Below are 18,124 nucleotides of genomic sequence, written 5' to 3'. Positions count from 1 at the left end.
TGGAGAGTAACAGGCCTGCTGGTGAGATAGGCCACCCCAAATGGAGACGGTATCAAACTAGTGATCAAGGACTAACTCTTAAAAAAAAAAAAAAGCTCTTAACAATGATTCATGTAATTTTAAAAATAAATACAAGTTATCAACTCATTCTACCTGTGGTATAGCTGTCAGGTAAAAACACACAACTTTACAACTTGGTCCCAACTTTAAAAACAAAAACAACAACAACAACAACATGAAAACACTTCACAAGAAGGAAAGAAATAATATGAATACCTCTCAAAAAATACACTAATGAGCAAAAATATATGGGCAAAGAAGAACATGTAGTTTTTGTTTTTGGTTTTTTTTTAAATGAGCTACTTTTATTCTTTTTCTTTTTAGTTCTTTTTTATTATTATTATCATGATCTTGTTTATATTACATTGAATCACATATAACTTTACATTTCTTTTTCCAGAGGGAATACCATGCATGTTAGTCAATACAAAGACATTAAAATCCCCATAAGAACAAGTAGTTTTCTTAACGGAAGAATCTAAGGAGCCTGGTCTACCAGGAAATGTGCGTCTGGAAAGCCAGGTGTGAAGGATTTTAGAGTAGGAATCTATGACTTGAATCTCCCCTATGTCCTGAATAAAAATGGCATCTTGGAGTCTTTATACTTCATGGCTCAGACTTCTGCCTCACTTGCCTCTATTCCTTATTCACTCTAGCTTTTAGTTAAATGAGACTGACAAACTTGGGGATACAGCGTCAGAAGAAAAATAATCACATGTAATATTCTGCTTTCTGTGGCTACTTTAGACCTGGGTTTATTACTAGAAAATTCCTGAAGAAAATTTAAATAAAAGTCTGTGGCTTTGCTAAAGTAAGCCCCCCAGTTCGTATTAGAAAACACCCACTGTTTGGGCTAAGAATATTGGTGATGCCTATCACAGAGGGATAGTCTGACATATGTCTCAAAACCAGTGTTAAACCAATCACAGGGTTGAGAGGATAAAAGGGGAGTCTAAAATCACAAGAAGTCCAGACATATCTAGGACCCTTGTCCTTCTGGATCCACGCTTCCTGCTGGGTCTTCATCATTATAAATATTCTCATCCATCTGCCACACTTGCATGATGTCGTCTTCTGATACAGAGCAAGGTTTGCTGGGATTCCAAGAAAAATCAGATACCTTGGCAATGTGACCACCATGAATAAACAACAACTCGGGTGACCCATCCTCTGCATCTTCTGGGGATTGTTCCTCTCCAATTTTACTTAAATCCCAGACATTCAGTCTGTGATCAGTACTGTTGGAAGCCAAAATAGTCTCATTGTGAGGTGACCACTGAACCTGGAATATTTCATCCTTATGTGATTCAGAGGAATGCAACTTCAGTTTCAGATTTCTCAGATCCCACAGGGCAACAGACTTGTCAGCCAATCCTGTGACAAGGATGAATTCACTATAAGGATTGAAAGAGAGGCAGTTCACTTCAGTAATACAAGCATCAACTGAGTGACTTGGTTTGGAAGTACTGTTTGAACAAGTATCCAAAATCATGTTTCTGATCATCAGCAACTGATCCAAAGAGAGATTCATGGAGCAGATGCCGGGAAACATCTTCCACCACCATTGTATACCCTGTAAAAATGGTCTTTGCATCCACTTTCCCTTCCTTTGGCACTGATGTCCCACAGGCAGATGGTATGGTCATCAGAAGCATCAAGAAAGTGCCCACTGAGATTTGGGTTCCAAGAAAGCCCATAGCCTTCCTTCTGGTGTCCACAGAGATGCAAGTCTGGGTTGCACTCTCCAGAAGGGTCTGGCTTAGAAGGATGTTTTGTATAGTCTAAAACAAAAACATCTCTGGACAGAGTCTTTTTTTTTTAGAGGTTTTTGCTGTAGGGCGTGTGCGCTCGCCAGACAGAGAGAGAGACAGAGAGATAGAAAGCGAGAAATCACCCCCAGGGGGGATGGCCATGCCACAATCCCTTCTTCTCCATTCTCCTCTCGGGATCTTGGGCACGCACACTCACATGCCCAGCGTGAGTTTAAGCCACTGAGTCCGGGACGCAAACCGCAGTCAACTACATGGGAGTCCAGCAACATAGCCATTACGCTAACTGCTGGTCCCTGGATGGAGTCTTTGTTGCAATTATGCAAGGGTTCTGGGGCATATAACAAGCTCTGTTTACTTCTCCTTCATGGTTGATCTTGGTTTCTATTTCAATTTTCCACTAACTGAGCCAAAACCTCCAAATTCTCCTTTCTCACTGTTGTAGTATGACACATCAAAATGAGCATCATTGTTAGGGAGCCGCGCTGGCTATCACCAGGTTTTTTGCTCTTCCGCGTTTAAAGACAAGTCGATGAATGCTGAACTCGTTCTCTTCAGGACGGGTTACATCTGGAAACCACTGTGCAGTTAGGCCAGGCCACTCCAGAGCATGAGTCACCACGAAATTGTAAAGAAAAGGAGTGTTCTTTTTCCATATTTTGTACTCCTTGTTGATCACATGTTCTTCCACTGCATCGTCAAAGGCTGCTTCCTTGTTGGCCATGGCTGGCAAGCAAGTCGGGGAGATCTCTGGTAGAGTGTTGTAGGAGGGATGGGGGTGCTACGACCTATCATCACTTTTTTAGCTGTTTGGTTCTTTCATATTGTAGGATATATCTGAAGTTGAAAATATAGGAGTCTGAATGATCCTGAAAAGTTGCTTCCATGTGTAAACGATCTGAATTCTTCCAAGACACTTGAAGTGCAACAAATGTCACCATCTGTGGGACATCCAGTCACCAGTTCCATCCTCCCCCACACAGACACAGATAGGAACATACACACACACACATACACGTGCACACACATACACGTGCACACACATACACAGCATTCCAGGCGTAGGGGACACTGCAATCCAGGCTTTACTCACAGCAAAGCTGCCCATCCTGTACACTCCCCAGGACCCAGATGTGACAAAACCACAGCCTGTGTGGAATTGGCTCCACAGAGACTAAAAGTGTCTTTCTTTCTGTGCTCTTTTTGGTGGGAAACTTGAAGGAAACGTCTGCTGTATAAGCCATAAGGCAACAGAGAGCCTACATGTAGCATACAAATTCTTTTTCCAATCTTGTAATGAGCTTTAGAATTTGCAGAATTTTATATGAAGATATGGTTTCCTAGCTTCTCTTGAAATGTCAGAAGATCTGGTATCATTGGCAATGGCTGGAGCTGATCAGCCCTTGCCCTTGAGAGTTCTCCATTCTTAGTTCCTAACCTTGTCCTGTCATCTCACTCACTTCATCTCACTCACTTCTTTTGCCCACATGGGTCTTCCCAAGTTTTAAGTTGTTGACCCAGGCTGAGCATTGGGAGTGAAAGTGGAAGGTCTGAAACAGTGAGTAAACTATGAAAATATCAGTTTATAAATGTGGTTGTTTGCATTACATTGGCTCCTCCAATGTCCGATATATTTGCACTCACAACTTCCTTCTTTTTTTATTTTTATTTTTTAGTTTTGCTGTAGGGCATGGAGAGAGAGAGAGAGAGAGAGAGAGAAAGTGAGAAATCACTCCTGCTTTCTCTTCTCTAAATTTTGGGCATGCACACACAGCATACAGGATGATTTTTCTTTTTCTTTCTTTTCTTTCTTTCTTTCATTTTTTTTTTTTTTGAGAGAGATTGTTGCTATAAGTGTGTGAACTCACTGGAGAGATGTAAAGACAGAAGGCGAGCAATTACACCCCAGAGGGATAACCACACCAAAATCCTTTCTCCTCCATTCCCCTTCTGGGATTTCGGGCATGCACACACATGTACCTGGCGTGAGTTTTAAGCTGCTGGATCTGGGACTTGAACTCTGGTGAACTCTATGGGAATCCAGAAATGTAACCCCGTCTGCTGGTCTGACCCAGAATGATTTTTCAAGCTGCCTGGTCCAGAATGCAAACCCTGGTGTCAGCTATGTGGGATCCAGCTGCCTTAACCTCCATGCCACCTGTTGGCCCACTGCTCTCTTTCAATTTCCCATAGCAACAAGAAAATAATTACATAAAATTTATTATAGGCTGGATTTTTTTTTAAATTATGTATTAACTCATTTCAGTCTTCAGGACAACCCTATGAAGTAGGTATTGTTTTCATCTCCATTTTCAGATGAGAAGACTGAGTGACAGAAGTAACTAGCCCAAGATCACGTTGCTGGTGGGCAGCCGGACCAGGAATTGAATGGCAGTAGTGTGATTCTGGAGTATTGGTTTTTAGCCATACAGATGTTTTCATGCTCCCATTCTCTCAGTTAAAAATTCAGTTCTTCAGAAATCACTCTGTGTCTGTAAAAACACTCTGAATCCCAAAACGAAACTGGTCTTGCTCCCTTAGCGATCCTAGACACCCAGTGTAGTGTCTGCTGTTGTAACATCCATTAATGCCCTGAAATTGCCTCCCAAACTTCCTGTGTAACTTTGAAAAAAGGAGGATATCTTATTTATCACAATGTGGTAGGCAGCAGACATTCAGTGTTCGTTGAATGAAAAAATTAAAATAAGCGCTTTTTGACTTTTCTATTGCTATCTTTTTGGACAAGATTCTCAGGTCAAAATTGGTCTGAATGAACAACCTATTGAATGGGCTCATTGCCACTGGACTCATCTTTCCAAAGCAAATGCAGATAATAACAGATTGTTATCAAGGATGTTGCGAGAACTTAATGAGAAAATGCTTATAAAGTGCCTCCCCAGCCGAGGGCCTGGCACTTAAAAGGTACTCACAATGTAGTATCTGCTATTGTAAATTATACCGGAAATAGCCATTCCACACCCTTTTTACAAAGTCACCTCTAGACCCACTTTAAACTCCTGTCTCCAGCCCAGTACACATGACTCGTTTCTCATCTTCGACCTGTTTCTCCATCTGGCATAAATGAGAGCATGCCAGAAGTCACAAAGTAAATAGGTCTCAGCACCCCCTCCATGAACAGAAATTATACTTGATGGCCTGGAATGCAAGATAAAGAAGGTACTTGACTTTCATGTTAACATTTACAAGCCTGTATTATGATGGCTAATGCAAATTTGCATAAGTTTTTCAAAAGGTAAAATGATAAAACTTAAAGAAAAATCTTACTTGCAGGTGACTGCTTTAGTTTTATTTCTTCAGACCCCTCTGGAAACTGGGTCAGCTGCCCTGTAAAAGTACTGTCTAGCACTCAAGATATTCCAAACCCTTCCTGCCTCCCAAACTCTGCCTGTTTTTATTTGTTTGTTTGTTTGTTTGTTTTTGTAGCCATTGGTTTCAATGAGAACCTCCTTATGAATGTTTTCGGGTAACAATAATAATAACCATAACCAGCCTTACTAATTTCCTGAAGTGCACCATGCAGTCTTTTAAACAACTTACATATATATCTTTTAATTTTCTGAGAACTCGGGAGCCGGTACAACTACTATCTCCTCTTTCAAGAGAAGTAGGAGCTAGGTGGTGGTACAGTGGTAAAATGCAATGCTATGTGAGGCGACCCACGTGAGAGAGTTCTCAGTTCATAAACAGAAACTTCCGTGAGTGTGCCAGATACTCATGTCCATGATACCGGGTTGGCTGAACTAGGGGTAGATGGCAGGATCAATACCGTGTTGGGGGTACTGTCTCTCTCAGTTGCACATGGAAAAAAAACAAATAGATAGACTTTTAAAAAGATGAGAAAACAGGGACCAGCAGATTGAGTAATAATTACGTCGCTGGACTCAATAGTCAACTGCAATTCGAGTCCCAGACCAGGCAGTTTAAAACTCACACCAGGCTTGTGTGCATATGTGCCCAAAATCCCAAGAGGAGAATGGAAGAGAAGGGATTGCGGTATGACCATCCCCTCTGGAGGAGTGAGTCTTCACTTTCTGTCTCTCTTTCTCGCACTCTCTCTCACTCTCTGTATCTCCAGTGCATGTATGTGCCCTATAGCAAAAATCTCTTTAAAAAAAAAAAAAAAAAAGATGGGAAACAGGCTTGGAAGGCTTTCATAATGTGTCCCACTTCACATAGCATAGCTGCCATCTGGTAAAGGCGTAGTCAAACCCAGTCACCATCACTGTTAGCCATGAGGCCACAGTGCTTCTAACCCAATAACCCACTGTTTCATTATTATTCTGATATTAACTTAAATTGCGTATTTAATTCCTGAGATAAAGAGGAGAAACATCCTTTATTTAGACTCTCTCTCTCCTTTCTCACCCACACAGCGGTGGTATACATTTAGTAGACTACATAAATATGGCTTAGCATACATACCATTAAAAATACAAGGAAGCTTTATTTTTAGATCCTTTCTTTTATATCTTGAAGACTTCATGTTTGTGTACTAAATACCTTGAAATAATTAATGTTACATTTTTAAAGCTTTTTAATGGTTTATTTTATTATAAAAATTGTATATACTAAGTAAAAATAAGAGTATTGTACCCTAAGTACACTGTGTCTATCAAGAAAGGCTAAAATACTGGCACTCTGTTCAGCCAAAGCTGAGAAGAAAGTCTAGGCAGTTGTCTTTAGTAAAGCTCTATCCATATACATATTTTTTTAATTGCCAGAGGACATGTGTGTGCTCATCAGAAAAAGTCAAAGAAAGAGAGAAAACTTCCCCCAGTGGGGCACAGTCAGACCACAATCCCTTCTCCATTTTTCATTCTATCAGGACCTTGTGCGGTTTTTAAGCTGCCAAGGTCAGGATTGGACCCATGGTCAGCCGTGTGAAATTCAGTTCCCTTAATCATAGGCTTCAGGGCTAGCTTAAAATTTATATGAAACACTAAAAATAAAAATATAAAATGATAGGCTAGATATGTATTAAGTATTATATAAATACTATAATAAACAGGAGAATTTTAGAACACATTGATCTTCCCCTGTCCTGTTCAATCTGTCCATATGTGAAGTCTCTGCTTCAGTGACAAAATAGGGTGGAAGGAAAAGCCAAATCAAATGAGAAACACAGTCACTAACGTGTTTAACCACTTATAGTATTTCATTTTTTACAATTCAAATGATTTTAGACTGCATGAAACTTTCCAAAGTAACCAGCTTCTATTCAGAATGCTATTATATTTTTTTGGTCATTTTTATTTTTTATGATTATTCATATATTAAATCCCTGTACACAATTTAGATTGTGAAAAGACTTTACCCAGCATGATTTACACAGACAAATGGATAGAAAAACTGTGGCACATATACTCTATGTTATTATATTTTTAACTAAAATTTATTTGATTCATTCCAGCTAGAAGAGTTTAAATTTGTCATTGAACTCCTTATAGGTCTCTTTCTCTTTATGCTGAAACGTTTACTGAAAAGTTTCATGAACATCTAAAAACACAAATTCAGACAAATTCCTAACCACTACCAGAATCCTGTTAGGATAAGTTTATGTCTCTTGATTAAGATTACTTTGTAAGGAGACAGTATTTGATTTTGTAATCAGTTGGAAGGAAGGGAAGACAGTCACCCAAAAAATACCTACAATTTCTTAATGCGAATGTTGTTATATAGGTCACTGTAAAAATAAGCATTGGAAAATGAGTAGGAACCTAATTAAATGTGATGGACTTAGTCCTAAACTCAGTGCCTAAGGAAAAATTGAATCCCAAAAAGTATCAGTTGTGTTATTGCTTCACAGATACATTTTACTATATCTTCGGTTCTATTTTATGCAGGTTTCATATCTACCTGTGATTGGCTAAATTCAGAATAAGAATGTTGTTTACTATGATGTATCCTTGCAAGTCAGCATCTCTCTGTCTCTCTTTGGGCTTCCATTTTATCATCTAGAGAATTAAGACTTTGGATTAGAATATCTCTACATTCCTTTCCAGCTCTGTTACAGTCTATAATTCTAGATATTGGCCGTGGTCAAATATGAAAGGACTTGAAAAAGTTCATGGGAAAATATAAGTTTATTTTGGTGCAAAAAAATACTTTGACTCCATTTTTTTTTATAATACAAAATTTTCACGAACTTTTTGAATACCCTCCCATACTATTTGTAAATATCCTAGAATCAAGCACAGCAACTAAAATTTCTGAGGTCCACATGAAGAATGAATGAGTGGAAGCTATAAAAAGAAAAATATCAAGTATCTGATAAAAATGAGATGGTCTGGGTACATAGGTAAAGCGTAGGATTTGAAATGTTTTCAACTTTATTGTAATACATGCTTGTTGCAATAAGTTTATTATAGAAGTTTATAAAGAAAAATGGTATTGGTCTTCCCCATCTAGCTTCCAAAGTAACCAATTTCAACATTGTGGTGTAAAACTTCTCATTCCTTTCTCTATGCTAATACAAAATCAGTTGTTTTTTTCCTTTAGAGAACATTGAGACTACGTCTTTTTAACCTGACCATTTACTGTGTAATAAGCTTTAAAATTCATACATGTTGAAAGCTGCATTAATATTCTTAAATATGAGGTTAATATGTTTAAATATATTATTATTTCCTTAAATTCTTATAGTTAAAACCAAGTTAGTGATAAATATCCCTATAGATAGTCAGATATACAGTTGTTCATATTTTAAAAAAATTTATTCTATAATGTAAGAGCACCAGGTCAGTGAATAGACATGCTGTAATTTTGTATAAATATTGCTCAGTTATTTTCAAAAAGTTTTATATTTCCTTTAGCTTATCTCTTTCTGATAAATGTATATGCCCCCTAGCAAACTAAAAAAAAAAATCAAACAAAAATAAAATAAGTTGAATATAATTTCATCTTATCAGGCTTACTTTGTTCTCAAGGGAAATAAGCCATGTAAGTATAGCATCAACTCAAAAGTGTTGAAGTGGCAATAATGAACATTAAAATTAATTCAATGTGGTTCAGTAGGATTAGCATGAGCTTGGGTCAGTAGGTGCTATGGTACTTAAGGCAACCGGATCCCATTTGGCAGACTGCATGGTTTGGATCCTGGACCAGACAGCTTGAAATGCATCCAACACATATGCATGTGTATGCAAAATACCAAGGGAAGAACGGAGAAGAGATTGTGGCTTGACCATCCCTTAAGAGGGTACTTTCTCACTTTCCCTCTTTCTCTTTTTATCTCTGGGGGAGCATAAATACCCTCCAGCAAATTAAAAAAGAATTAGCCTGGGCCCTATTGCAGATGGACTTGAATCTGCCTGTACTCCTTATCTATGTAACCCTAGACAAGCTAAAATACCCAAAATAACAAAATACTATCTAATAATTGGTTGTTGTGAGAATTAAAAAAGGATTTATTATAATACACACACATATGTATGCATATATCTATATACTCATTTTTATGTAAGTGTAAAAATTTCAAAATATGGCTGCAAATTCTCTCTTTCTGCTGCCTTCGACAGGTGGGGTTTATGTCTCCTCCTTTTGAATCTGTGTGGGCTTATTCACTTCAATTAATATAGTACTGTAGAAGTGATGTAGGAGACTTCTGAGACTAGCTCATAAAAGACCATTTTGGTCTCTCCTATTCACTGAAATCGTATCATCTGGAGCCCTAAGCCACTATGTAAGAGTTTGACTGCCCAGAGAACCATCATCGTGTGAAGAAGCCCAAGTCACACCAAGAGGCCTAGAGAAGACACTGAAGGTTGATGGTCTCATCCCAGCCCAGGCACTACACACGAGAGTAGAAAAATCTTTAGGTGATTCTTGTCCCCAAATAATTTAGTCACCCCAGTTATTTGAGATTTTTCAGCTGAGGTTTCAGATCTTGTGGAGCAAAAATAAAATCTGTGAGCATAACAAAACGATGCTGTTTTACATTTCTAAGTTCGAGGTGGTTTGTTACGCAGCAATAGGTACATGTCTCCTGTGCCCTACTCTTTACTCCTGGGAACACGATTCATGCTCAATAAATGATAGCACTTGTGACCTTTAATGCCAAGTGTTCAGTTAGTAATGGTTAATCATTTAATTGATATTAGAAATGTTCAAACAGACATGGACAATTGGTGAAGAAATGAAAGGATGATGTATCTTTTATCAACGTAATCTCTGAGTTTTGTTTATTGCAGTCTTAGTCAACCCAGGGTGCCATAACAAAATATTATTGGGTTGTTTGAAAAGTCATGACACATTTTTTTTTGTATAGAAAAATACATATGACTTTTTCGACAACCCAATATATATATACTGGGGCACATTCATCCACGATTTCTTCTCCACCATTTCTCCTTTCTTTCAGGATTTTGGATGTATATGCACATGCTCAACATGTTTTCCAAGCTGCTGAGTCCAGGACTCCAGCTCCCTTGTTGGCCATATGGGATCGAGCCATTTTAACCACCAGACCATAGGTTGACCCTAGAAGTCCAATTTCAAGGTGCCAACATGATTGGTTTCTGGTGAGGGCTCTCTGTCTAGCTTATAGATTTTCACTGTGTCATATGGCAAGGAGACAGAAAATATCTCATTATAAGTGCACTAATCCCTTCATGAGGGCCCACTCTCATGGCCTCATGATCTAAACTTAATTATCTTCTAAAGGCCTTATACCCAAATACCATCATATTGCAGTTTGGGTTTAACATATGTATTATGTGGAGGACACAATTTAGCTATTTTATCATGTAAAACTCTTCCTAATACATACATACTCTCTATTTTAATATCAAAAAGTGAATGTTATTATATTGGATTGTTTGAAAACTCATAATACATTTTTGCATAGAAAAATATGTCATGACATTTTCAACCCAGTAGTGCTTGCTCTGTAAACAATAGATAGGAAAAGTTTCAAAATTCATGTCAACCTAGATGACAAAGCATTTATATAATTTCTATACAAAAATTCCTACAAATTAATAAGGCAAATAATTTAATGGAAAAAATTGGTAAGCTATAGAAAGCAAACCGCTAAAGGCATAATGCAAAAGAACAAACACATATGCAAATAATTATATGTAAAGCTGCTAAAATTCCTGGTTAGGAAAATGCAACTTAAAATGACAAAATATCATTTTCACTTAACAGGAAAATGTAAAAATGTTATATATTTAACACAGGCAAAACTCTGGGAAATAGATCCTCTCATATTGAATTGAAGGGAGACTCTCTTAATTTTAATGCTCATTATTGCCACTTCAATAATTTTGAGTTGATGCTATACTTATTTCCCCTAAGGACAAACTAGCTAGATGAAATGGAATCGTGTTCAATTTATTTTTGTTGTTTTGTTTTAGTTTGCCAGAGGGCATGTGTGTTTGCCGAAGAGACAGAGAGTGAGAAAGCATCCCTTAATGGGGTGTAGACACACTGCAATCCCCTTTTCTCCAGTTCGTCATCCTACCAGGATTTAGGCACACATACTCATATGCTCAATGTGTTTTTAAGCTGCCAGATCCAGGATTCAAACCCTGGTTGGCCATGTGGGATTCAACTTCCTTTACTGCTAGACCACTGGGTTAACTCTATATTCAATTTAAAAAAAAAACAAAATCTACTAAACATTAGCCTTCCAAAGACTTCAAGAGAATTTCAAATGGAAGCCAATCATGTTCAGGGATAGGCAAATCCTAAGGAACAACATTTTCTAGAATAATAGCCAAACAGTTCTTTGTCTCTTTGCTGGGGCTGCTCCTGTTGTTGGACATATCTGTCCCAGCTCAATCTCTGTTCTCTGCAAGTCTCAGCTGATTTGATTTATCTGAGAAATTGACTCAGCTCTTTGTTTCATGGTGCACATAGAGCTATAGCTTAAGATCATGCCTATAGAGTAGAGAAAACAGGACACTGCCTGTTAATTTCCCCCTAGCATCTTTCAATCAATAGGAATCACAGTAGCCATTCCATCATGTCCACAGCATGGTGAGAAGGTTGACAGAAGCAACCCTCCCATGACATGTTCATTGTGCCACACACCGAGAAGTAGCTTATGAACACCTTTAGAACAAGTCAAGTGGAAAGGTCCATTAGTGAAGGGTTCATTTGATCTCAAAGGTTGGATGTTGAAAAAGGGAAATAACTAATCTTACCCCATCTTCAAAGAAAGGCATCTTATACAAAAGACTAAAATCCATTACCATTTACAATTTCTACTTCATTTTGCCACCATTCAGAAGGCAGTCCAATTCATAGATAATAGTGACCTTAGGAAAGTCACTATGCTCTATGATCTGCTCAGTGTGTACACGTGTGTGTGTGTGTGTGTGTCCTGCTCAGTGTGTACACGTGTGTGTGTGTGTTTGTGTGTGTGTGTGTGGCTATGTGCCAGAATATGTGTCTGTGTGTTTTCCAGGTCTCTGTCAATGAGATTTACACAATGACAAGGTCTTGCTGCATTGTTGAAAATACTCTGACTGAGGAGACAAGAGGTCACTATAAGAAAGAGGGCCAGATCAAAAGAAAGTTCAAAGGAATACATTTCCTTTTAAATAAATGATCTTTACAGATTCAAAGCCCTTAGTAAAAATAAACAAGGTAATAAAAATAGCTGTATACATGTGAGTTGCAAAATCATTGTCTATGTCAAATAAATTATCGTTCATAATCAAATGAGCAATTATTAACAAATTGATTCATCCCCTTGGGCTACATGTTGTCACATTGCCACGGGAAGGACAGGATTTTTTTTTTTTTTATGCCTTTGTGTCAGAAGAGGCTATGTCATTTTTGGGACATTTTATCATATAGAACCAATGACAAGAAAAGCAGAGAGGTGAGTACATGGGTGCCTGCCTGGGGGAGGAGGCCCAGAGAAAAGGCAAGTAACAGAGATACAGGGAGGTGGCATGTATTTTAAATCAGTTGCTACAGCTCCTCTTGAACTAAGGAGCTGTATTTTGTAATTCCATATCAAAATGTTTCCAGTTATAGGGATAAATAAAAGACCAAATTTATTTGATGATCTAGCTAAAAACCTACCCCCGGGCCAAAAAAAAAAAAAATCCTGAATATCAAATATATGAATTAAATAATATTATTAGATGGACTTTGCCAAGACAAGTACAGATTATTTCATTGGTTTGCTCTCTGGCTTATAAGTGTAATGACTAGCACATATTCAATAGTCAATGTGTGAAATCAATTAACATCAAAAATACGTCTTGACCTTTTTGACAATTAGATAAGATAGTGGCACATATAAATATAAAGAAGCTGTTTATCTATAAATTGCATGATTTTTGTTTTTTAACATAGTGAGAATAGAAACAAACTGCCAGTATAGAGCATTTTCATCCCTACTTAGTCTCTTACCTACAAAAGGGACCATAATCTTTTGCTGCCTGCATCTTTTTTTAGCAAAATTTTATGAATCTGTGATGTTGATTCTTTTTTTAAAAAATATATTATATTTAAAAAATAGATTATATATATGTGTCTATATATATGTGTGTGTGTGTGTATATATATGTCTTTCTCTGGAAGAAAAAGATATAAAGAGCTGATGTTTCAGGCTTTTTTTTTTTCTTTTGTAATCTTCCTTTCATATATGCATGAATTAAGTGAAATCTAATTTGGTGAAACCAAAGGATTCCAAATTTAAAGTGGGGAGAGGGTCTTTTACATGTACAAAAACAAATACATAATCCCCAGTGAGGTTTCGAATTCCCAATTACATACATCACTACTGCTTTGGCTGGGGTTTTAAGCATACAATCAAGTCACCCAGGGCAAAGAGGCATGTAACACATTTCTCATAACATGACTTATTTGTCTCTTTTTCTCCTTAGGGATATTTGTCACTAAACAGTTTAGATATTTTATTATTTATTATCTTTTGTGTTTTCCAGGAAAATATGGGTTAAAAAGATTATATTTTACTTAGCAATTAAAAATGTACCACACAAAAACACTTTAATCTATGGAAAGATAGATTTTCATAAAGAGTATTATAGTAGTATATATTTCTTGCTGTAGTAAAACAACAAAAAAAGAGTGATTTATTATCCTGCAAAGCTCTTTTACATATAACTTGGTATCGATAACTTCCTTATGAAGTAGACAAAAAGACATTTTATTATGATGAGAAAATTGAGGCTCACTGAGTGGAGGGGACTTGTTTTTGTTTTGTGAGGTTTTTGTTATAGGGCACATGTGCTCACCTGGTAAACAGAGAGAGACAGAAAGTGAGAAATCACCCCCTAAGGGGGATGGTCACACCACAATCCCTTCTGCTCCATTCTCCTCTCGGGATCTTGGGCTCACACACACATGCACAACGTGACTTAAACCACCGGGTCCGGGACTCGAACCGAAGTTGACTTCATGGGAGTCCAGCGACATAGCCATTACATGAATTGCTGATCCCGAGGGGACTTGTTGAAAGTGGCATAATTAGGAAGGGCAGAATGGTTAAGAGATCTTAAAAATCAACTTAACAGTCTTTCCACTCTGGATATACTGGTAGTAAGTTCTACTTAGCTACTTTGTTGTTTTCTGTGTCATTGCCAAACAAGGGGTTCTATATCCTTAGTCCTTGACCCCAAAGCAGATCTGATGCCACATTGCTCCATAAAACAGAGAAAAACTAAATTGTTGATTAGAGAGGAGAGGATAATTTATTACAGTGTGGCCGTACCAGGAAAACAGGTAAGCTTATCTTCAACTGGTCAGCTAATTTACAGATGCTTTTATAGGGGAAGGGATGCTATGCGGCTTACCGATATCTATAGAAAAGCATATTTCAGGTCAATTTTTAGCTGTGGGGGGCACAATCAAGCTATTAGTCTTTGAGAGAAGAATTTCAGTCTTCACTAAGAGGTACAATCAAACGATTCATTTCAAGACAGGAGTTTCAGCTTGGGGCTGGGGCAGAGCAGGTCTCAATCTCAAGGTCCAGGTAGGCCATTTGACTCTATGGAGCTTCTGTAAGAAATCTCAAATACAGAGTTTCAGGCTGAGAGAAAATAATTTTTGATTTTAACAAGATGGGGTCAGTCTGGCTAAGTACGTCCCCTGTTACAATGCTGTAGTTTAAATATTGTTGGGAGGAAAAGTGGGTATGCCACAAAAAAGCTAAAACAGACTCAAAAATCTCTTCTTTTATTGTTTTTAGAGTTTTTTGTGGGGGAGTTGGTGGGGATTTTTTGTTTGTTTGCTTGTTTGTTTTTAGCTATAGGGCACATGCACTTGCTGGGGAGACAGAGAGAAACAGAAGTGAGAAATCACCGCAAGGAATTGTGGCCATACCACAATTCCTTCTCCTCTGCTCTCCTTTCAGGACCTAGGGCACACACTCACATGCGAATGAATAAGAGTCAGTATGACTGTTCTTTCTGGAGCTCAGCACATTGGCATGGTTATCCCCCCCAGAGAGTGCTTTCTCACTCCCCTCACTCTGCTTTCTACCTCCCTCCTCCCACCAAGCATACATATGCCCTACAGCAAATTTCTTAAGAAAGAAGAATCTTAAAGTAATGATTCTTATGAAAGGCCTAGTGCCAAGGTCATTGCTATCCACTTGATTCTTTGGTTTATGTAATACATTTGAAAATCATTCACTGAGTACCAGCATGACCCAAGCATTCCACTGTACTCTAAAATTACAGAAAAAAGAAAAAAAATTAATGATAAAAAGAGGTATACAACTAAATTAATTATTGTAAAACAAGTTTAATGGATAAATAGAATATTGCAAGAGTCTAGGAATTATTTTCCTCCTTACCATAAGCATTAGCCTATGCTCCTTTTGAAGTATTAGCAGTGAGCATATGAAAGGAGACATTTAGTAATTAGTGGTCATTTTAAGCTTACCTGCAGGCAGCTTTATTTATGAAAATAGAGTTATGAATGTGGTGAAAGATGTCTTCTTTTCCTTGAGAAATCAGCACCACCCTATTAACACATTTCTCTACTGCTGCACTAACCAGAATATACTCCAAAAGAATGGGCTACCCTGTCTGAACCCCTGCCTCATGCCTCTGTTCCTCTGTCTGGCTAACCTCTAATCATTCTTCAAATCCGAATGGATATATACTAATATTCCTTTCAGAAAAAAACTTACTAGATCTTCCCTACCCACCCTACCTCTCATTGTCCCTCCCAAACCAAGAAGAGCTTAATGCTTATATATACATATACATATATATATGTATATATACATATACATATATATATGTATATATACATATACATATATATATATACACACACACACGTAAACACACAAACACGTAATACATACGTGCATACATATGATTTGCACAATAAAACATATAGGTAGTTCCTACTAGAGAGTGTATTTCCTCACTAGTCTATGAGCTCTTTAGTGACAGAAACATTTGCATTCATAGAACATCCCATGCAATCTAGCACACACCAGATAGCAGTGATAGCACCCTCAAAGGGTGGTGGTACGTAGTGAAGGAAATAGATAGTATTTAGCTTTGTCTTCACCTCCTCCATAATCTCTATCAGCCACGGCCTTTGCCCCAAATAGACAAACAAGATACATACACTAGTATGTGTGCAGGGCCAACATGGAATTGAGGCAAAGCCTCTAGCACATTCTCCCCACCAGATTGCTAGGAGAGCCTCTGCTAGATATCATTCAAACTCAATAAATGTTCAAACATCCTTGCAGGGGACAATGAGAGGAACAAGAGTCTGAATGGCACTCATTGTTTTAATGAGATTCATTGAGGCATCATTTACATGCAGCAAAATATTTCCTTTCATATATACTAAGCTTAACAATTTTTGACAAACACATAGTCCTACAACCACCACCATAATCATAATAGAAAACATTTCTACTATTCCAGAATACGTAACTCCTTTTGAATTACTATCATTTTAAGTGAACTCTTTAGGACAATCACAAAACCTATCAATGTTGTAGAGTACATAATGTATCTCTGCATCTTAGACATTTTAACACATCTTTCCAAAATGAATAGTTTATTTTGCCTGGGTTTTCATGCCATGGTTTGTTGTTTCTTCTTTCCTTTTGGAAACCTTAAGGCATTTAGCAAACAAGATTTCACTGTTATTTTATCCCACCAAAATCTGGCCCAGCTATAGAATGTTATACTCTCATTCAATGAAACTAATGTATCTTTCCCCCAGTTGACCTGTATGTTTCTCTTCTAACAAAGATCGCCATACAAACATTTTAACAATATTAGGCACTTTTTTTTTTTAAATTGAAGCGACTATGAGTTTCATTGAGTTGACATTGTGCCTTTTCCTTATTTATAGATTCTAGCTCCTTGTGATGACTATGAAAAGGCTCCACATCCTGGGGATGCGCATGACATTTGAATTCGATTTGATCACTAATGGAATAATACAGCAAATAAGTGTATGACTAAATGAATGAACAAATGAATGAATGAGTGGCTGCCTCCGTTTTACAGATGAGGCAGCGTCTGAAAGGCACAGTGAGGTCAGACGGCTGGCAGAGAGCCACACACTGATGTCGTAGCAGTGCCCCATCAGATGCCAAGTTTATTTATTTATTTATTTTTGGTCTCTTCATTTAGTCATAAACTCAATTTCTTAAAAATTCCCATAAAACATCAACATTAAAAAATAAAAATGGAAAAATAACCCCCACACTAAATGTTGCTTTAAAAATTAATTTGATATGCAAAGATTAACATAAGGACTTTGTTGGAGGGGGGGACCTTTTCACTTACTAGGAAGGCTGCTTTACTCTCTTATTACCCAGACCCTTCTCTCCATTAAATGGTTGGAGTAATACTTTTAGATAATGCTATTATTAGTGGTGGGTTTTCTTTATTTTTGCATAAAGTACTCTGGAGGAGTTCATTGTATTCCTTTTAAAAACAGGTTTCTTTAGTGAAAAAGCCCCATTCGCCTTCACTGTTGCCCACTATACAATTGACAAGTACAGGAGAGAACACGGGAAGAGAGCCCACGTAGGGAGAGGGTTCTCATTGTTATACATAGGTATAACTACGCTTGTGCTTTACTTTTTTTTTCGTGTTTGGACAGGTCAGGAATAAATTTGATTTGCATTTCCACTGAGAGGGTTTTATTCAAAAATAGGTACAAAAGAATTCCAATGAGCATGAAATGAATGAAGACGGTATGCATTTTCTATGAAACTCTGATTTAATTGCTATAACAGCAAAAAGAAAAGAAAAGCTATTAAAGTAGACTGCCCCCCCCGAGGGGGGGGGGGGGGGGGGGGA

General features: G+C 37.6%; 1 pseudogene; it reads right to left on the bottom strand.

The window, feature by feature from the left end:
- Positions 1 to 1,039: 1,039 nt before the first annotated feature.
- Positions 1,040 to 2,553, bottom strand: LOC102500650 (histone-binding protein RBBP4-like; annotated as a pseudogene).
- Positions 2,554 to 18,124: the final 15,571 nt, after the last annotated feature.

Source organism: Tupaia chinensis, unplaced genomic scaffold, assembly GCF_000334495.1.
Source record: "Tupaia chinensis unplaced genomic scaffold, TupChi_1.0 Scaffold000117_2, whole genome shotgun sequence".
In the NCBI taxonomy this organism is placed as follows: Eukaryota; Metazoa; Chordata; class Mammalia; order Scandentia; family Tupaiidae; genus Tupaia; species Tupaia belangeri.
Note: the sequence above shows the minus strand (reverse complement) of the source record. Positions and strands in the feature narration are given on the sequence as shown.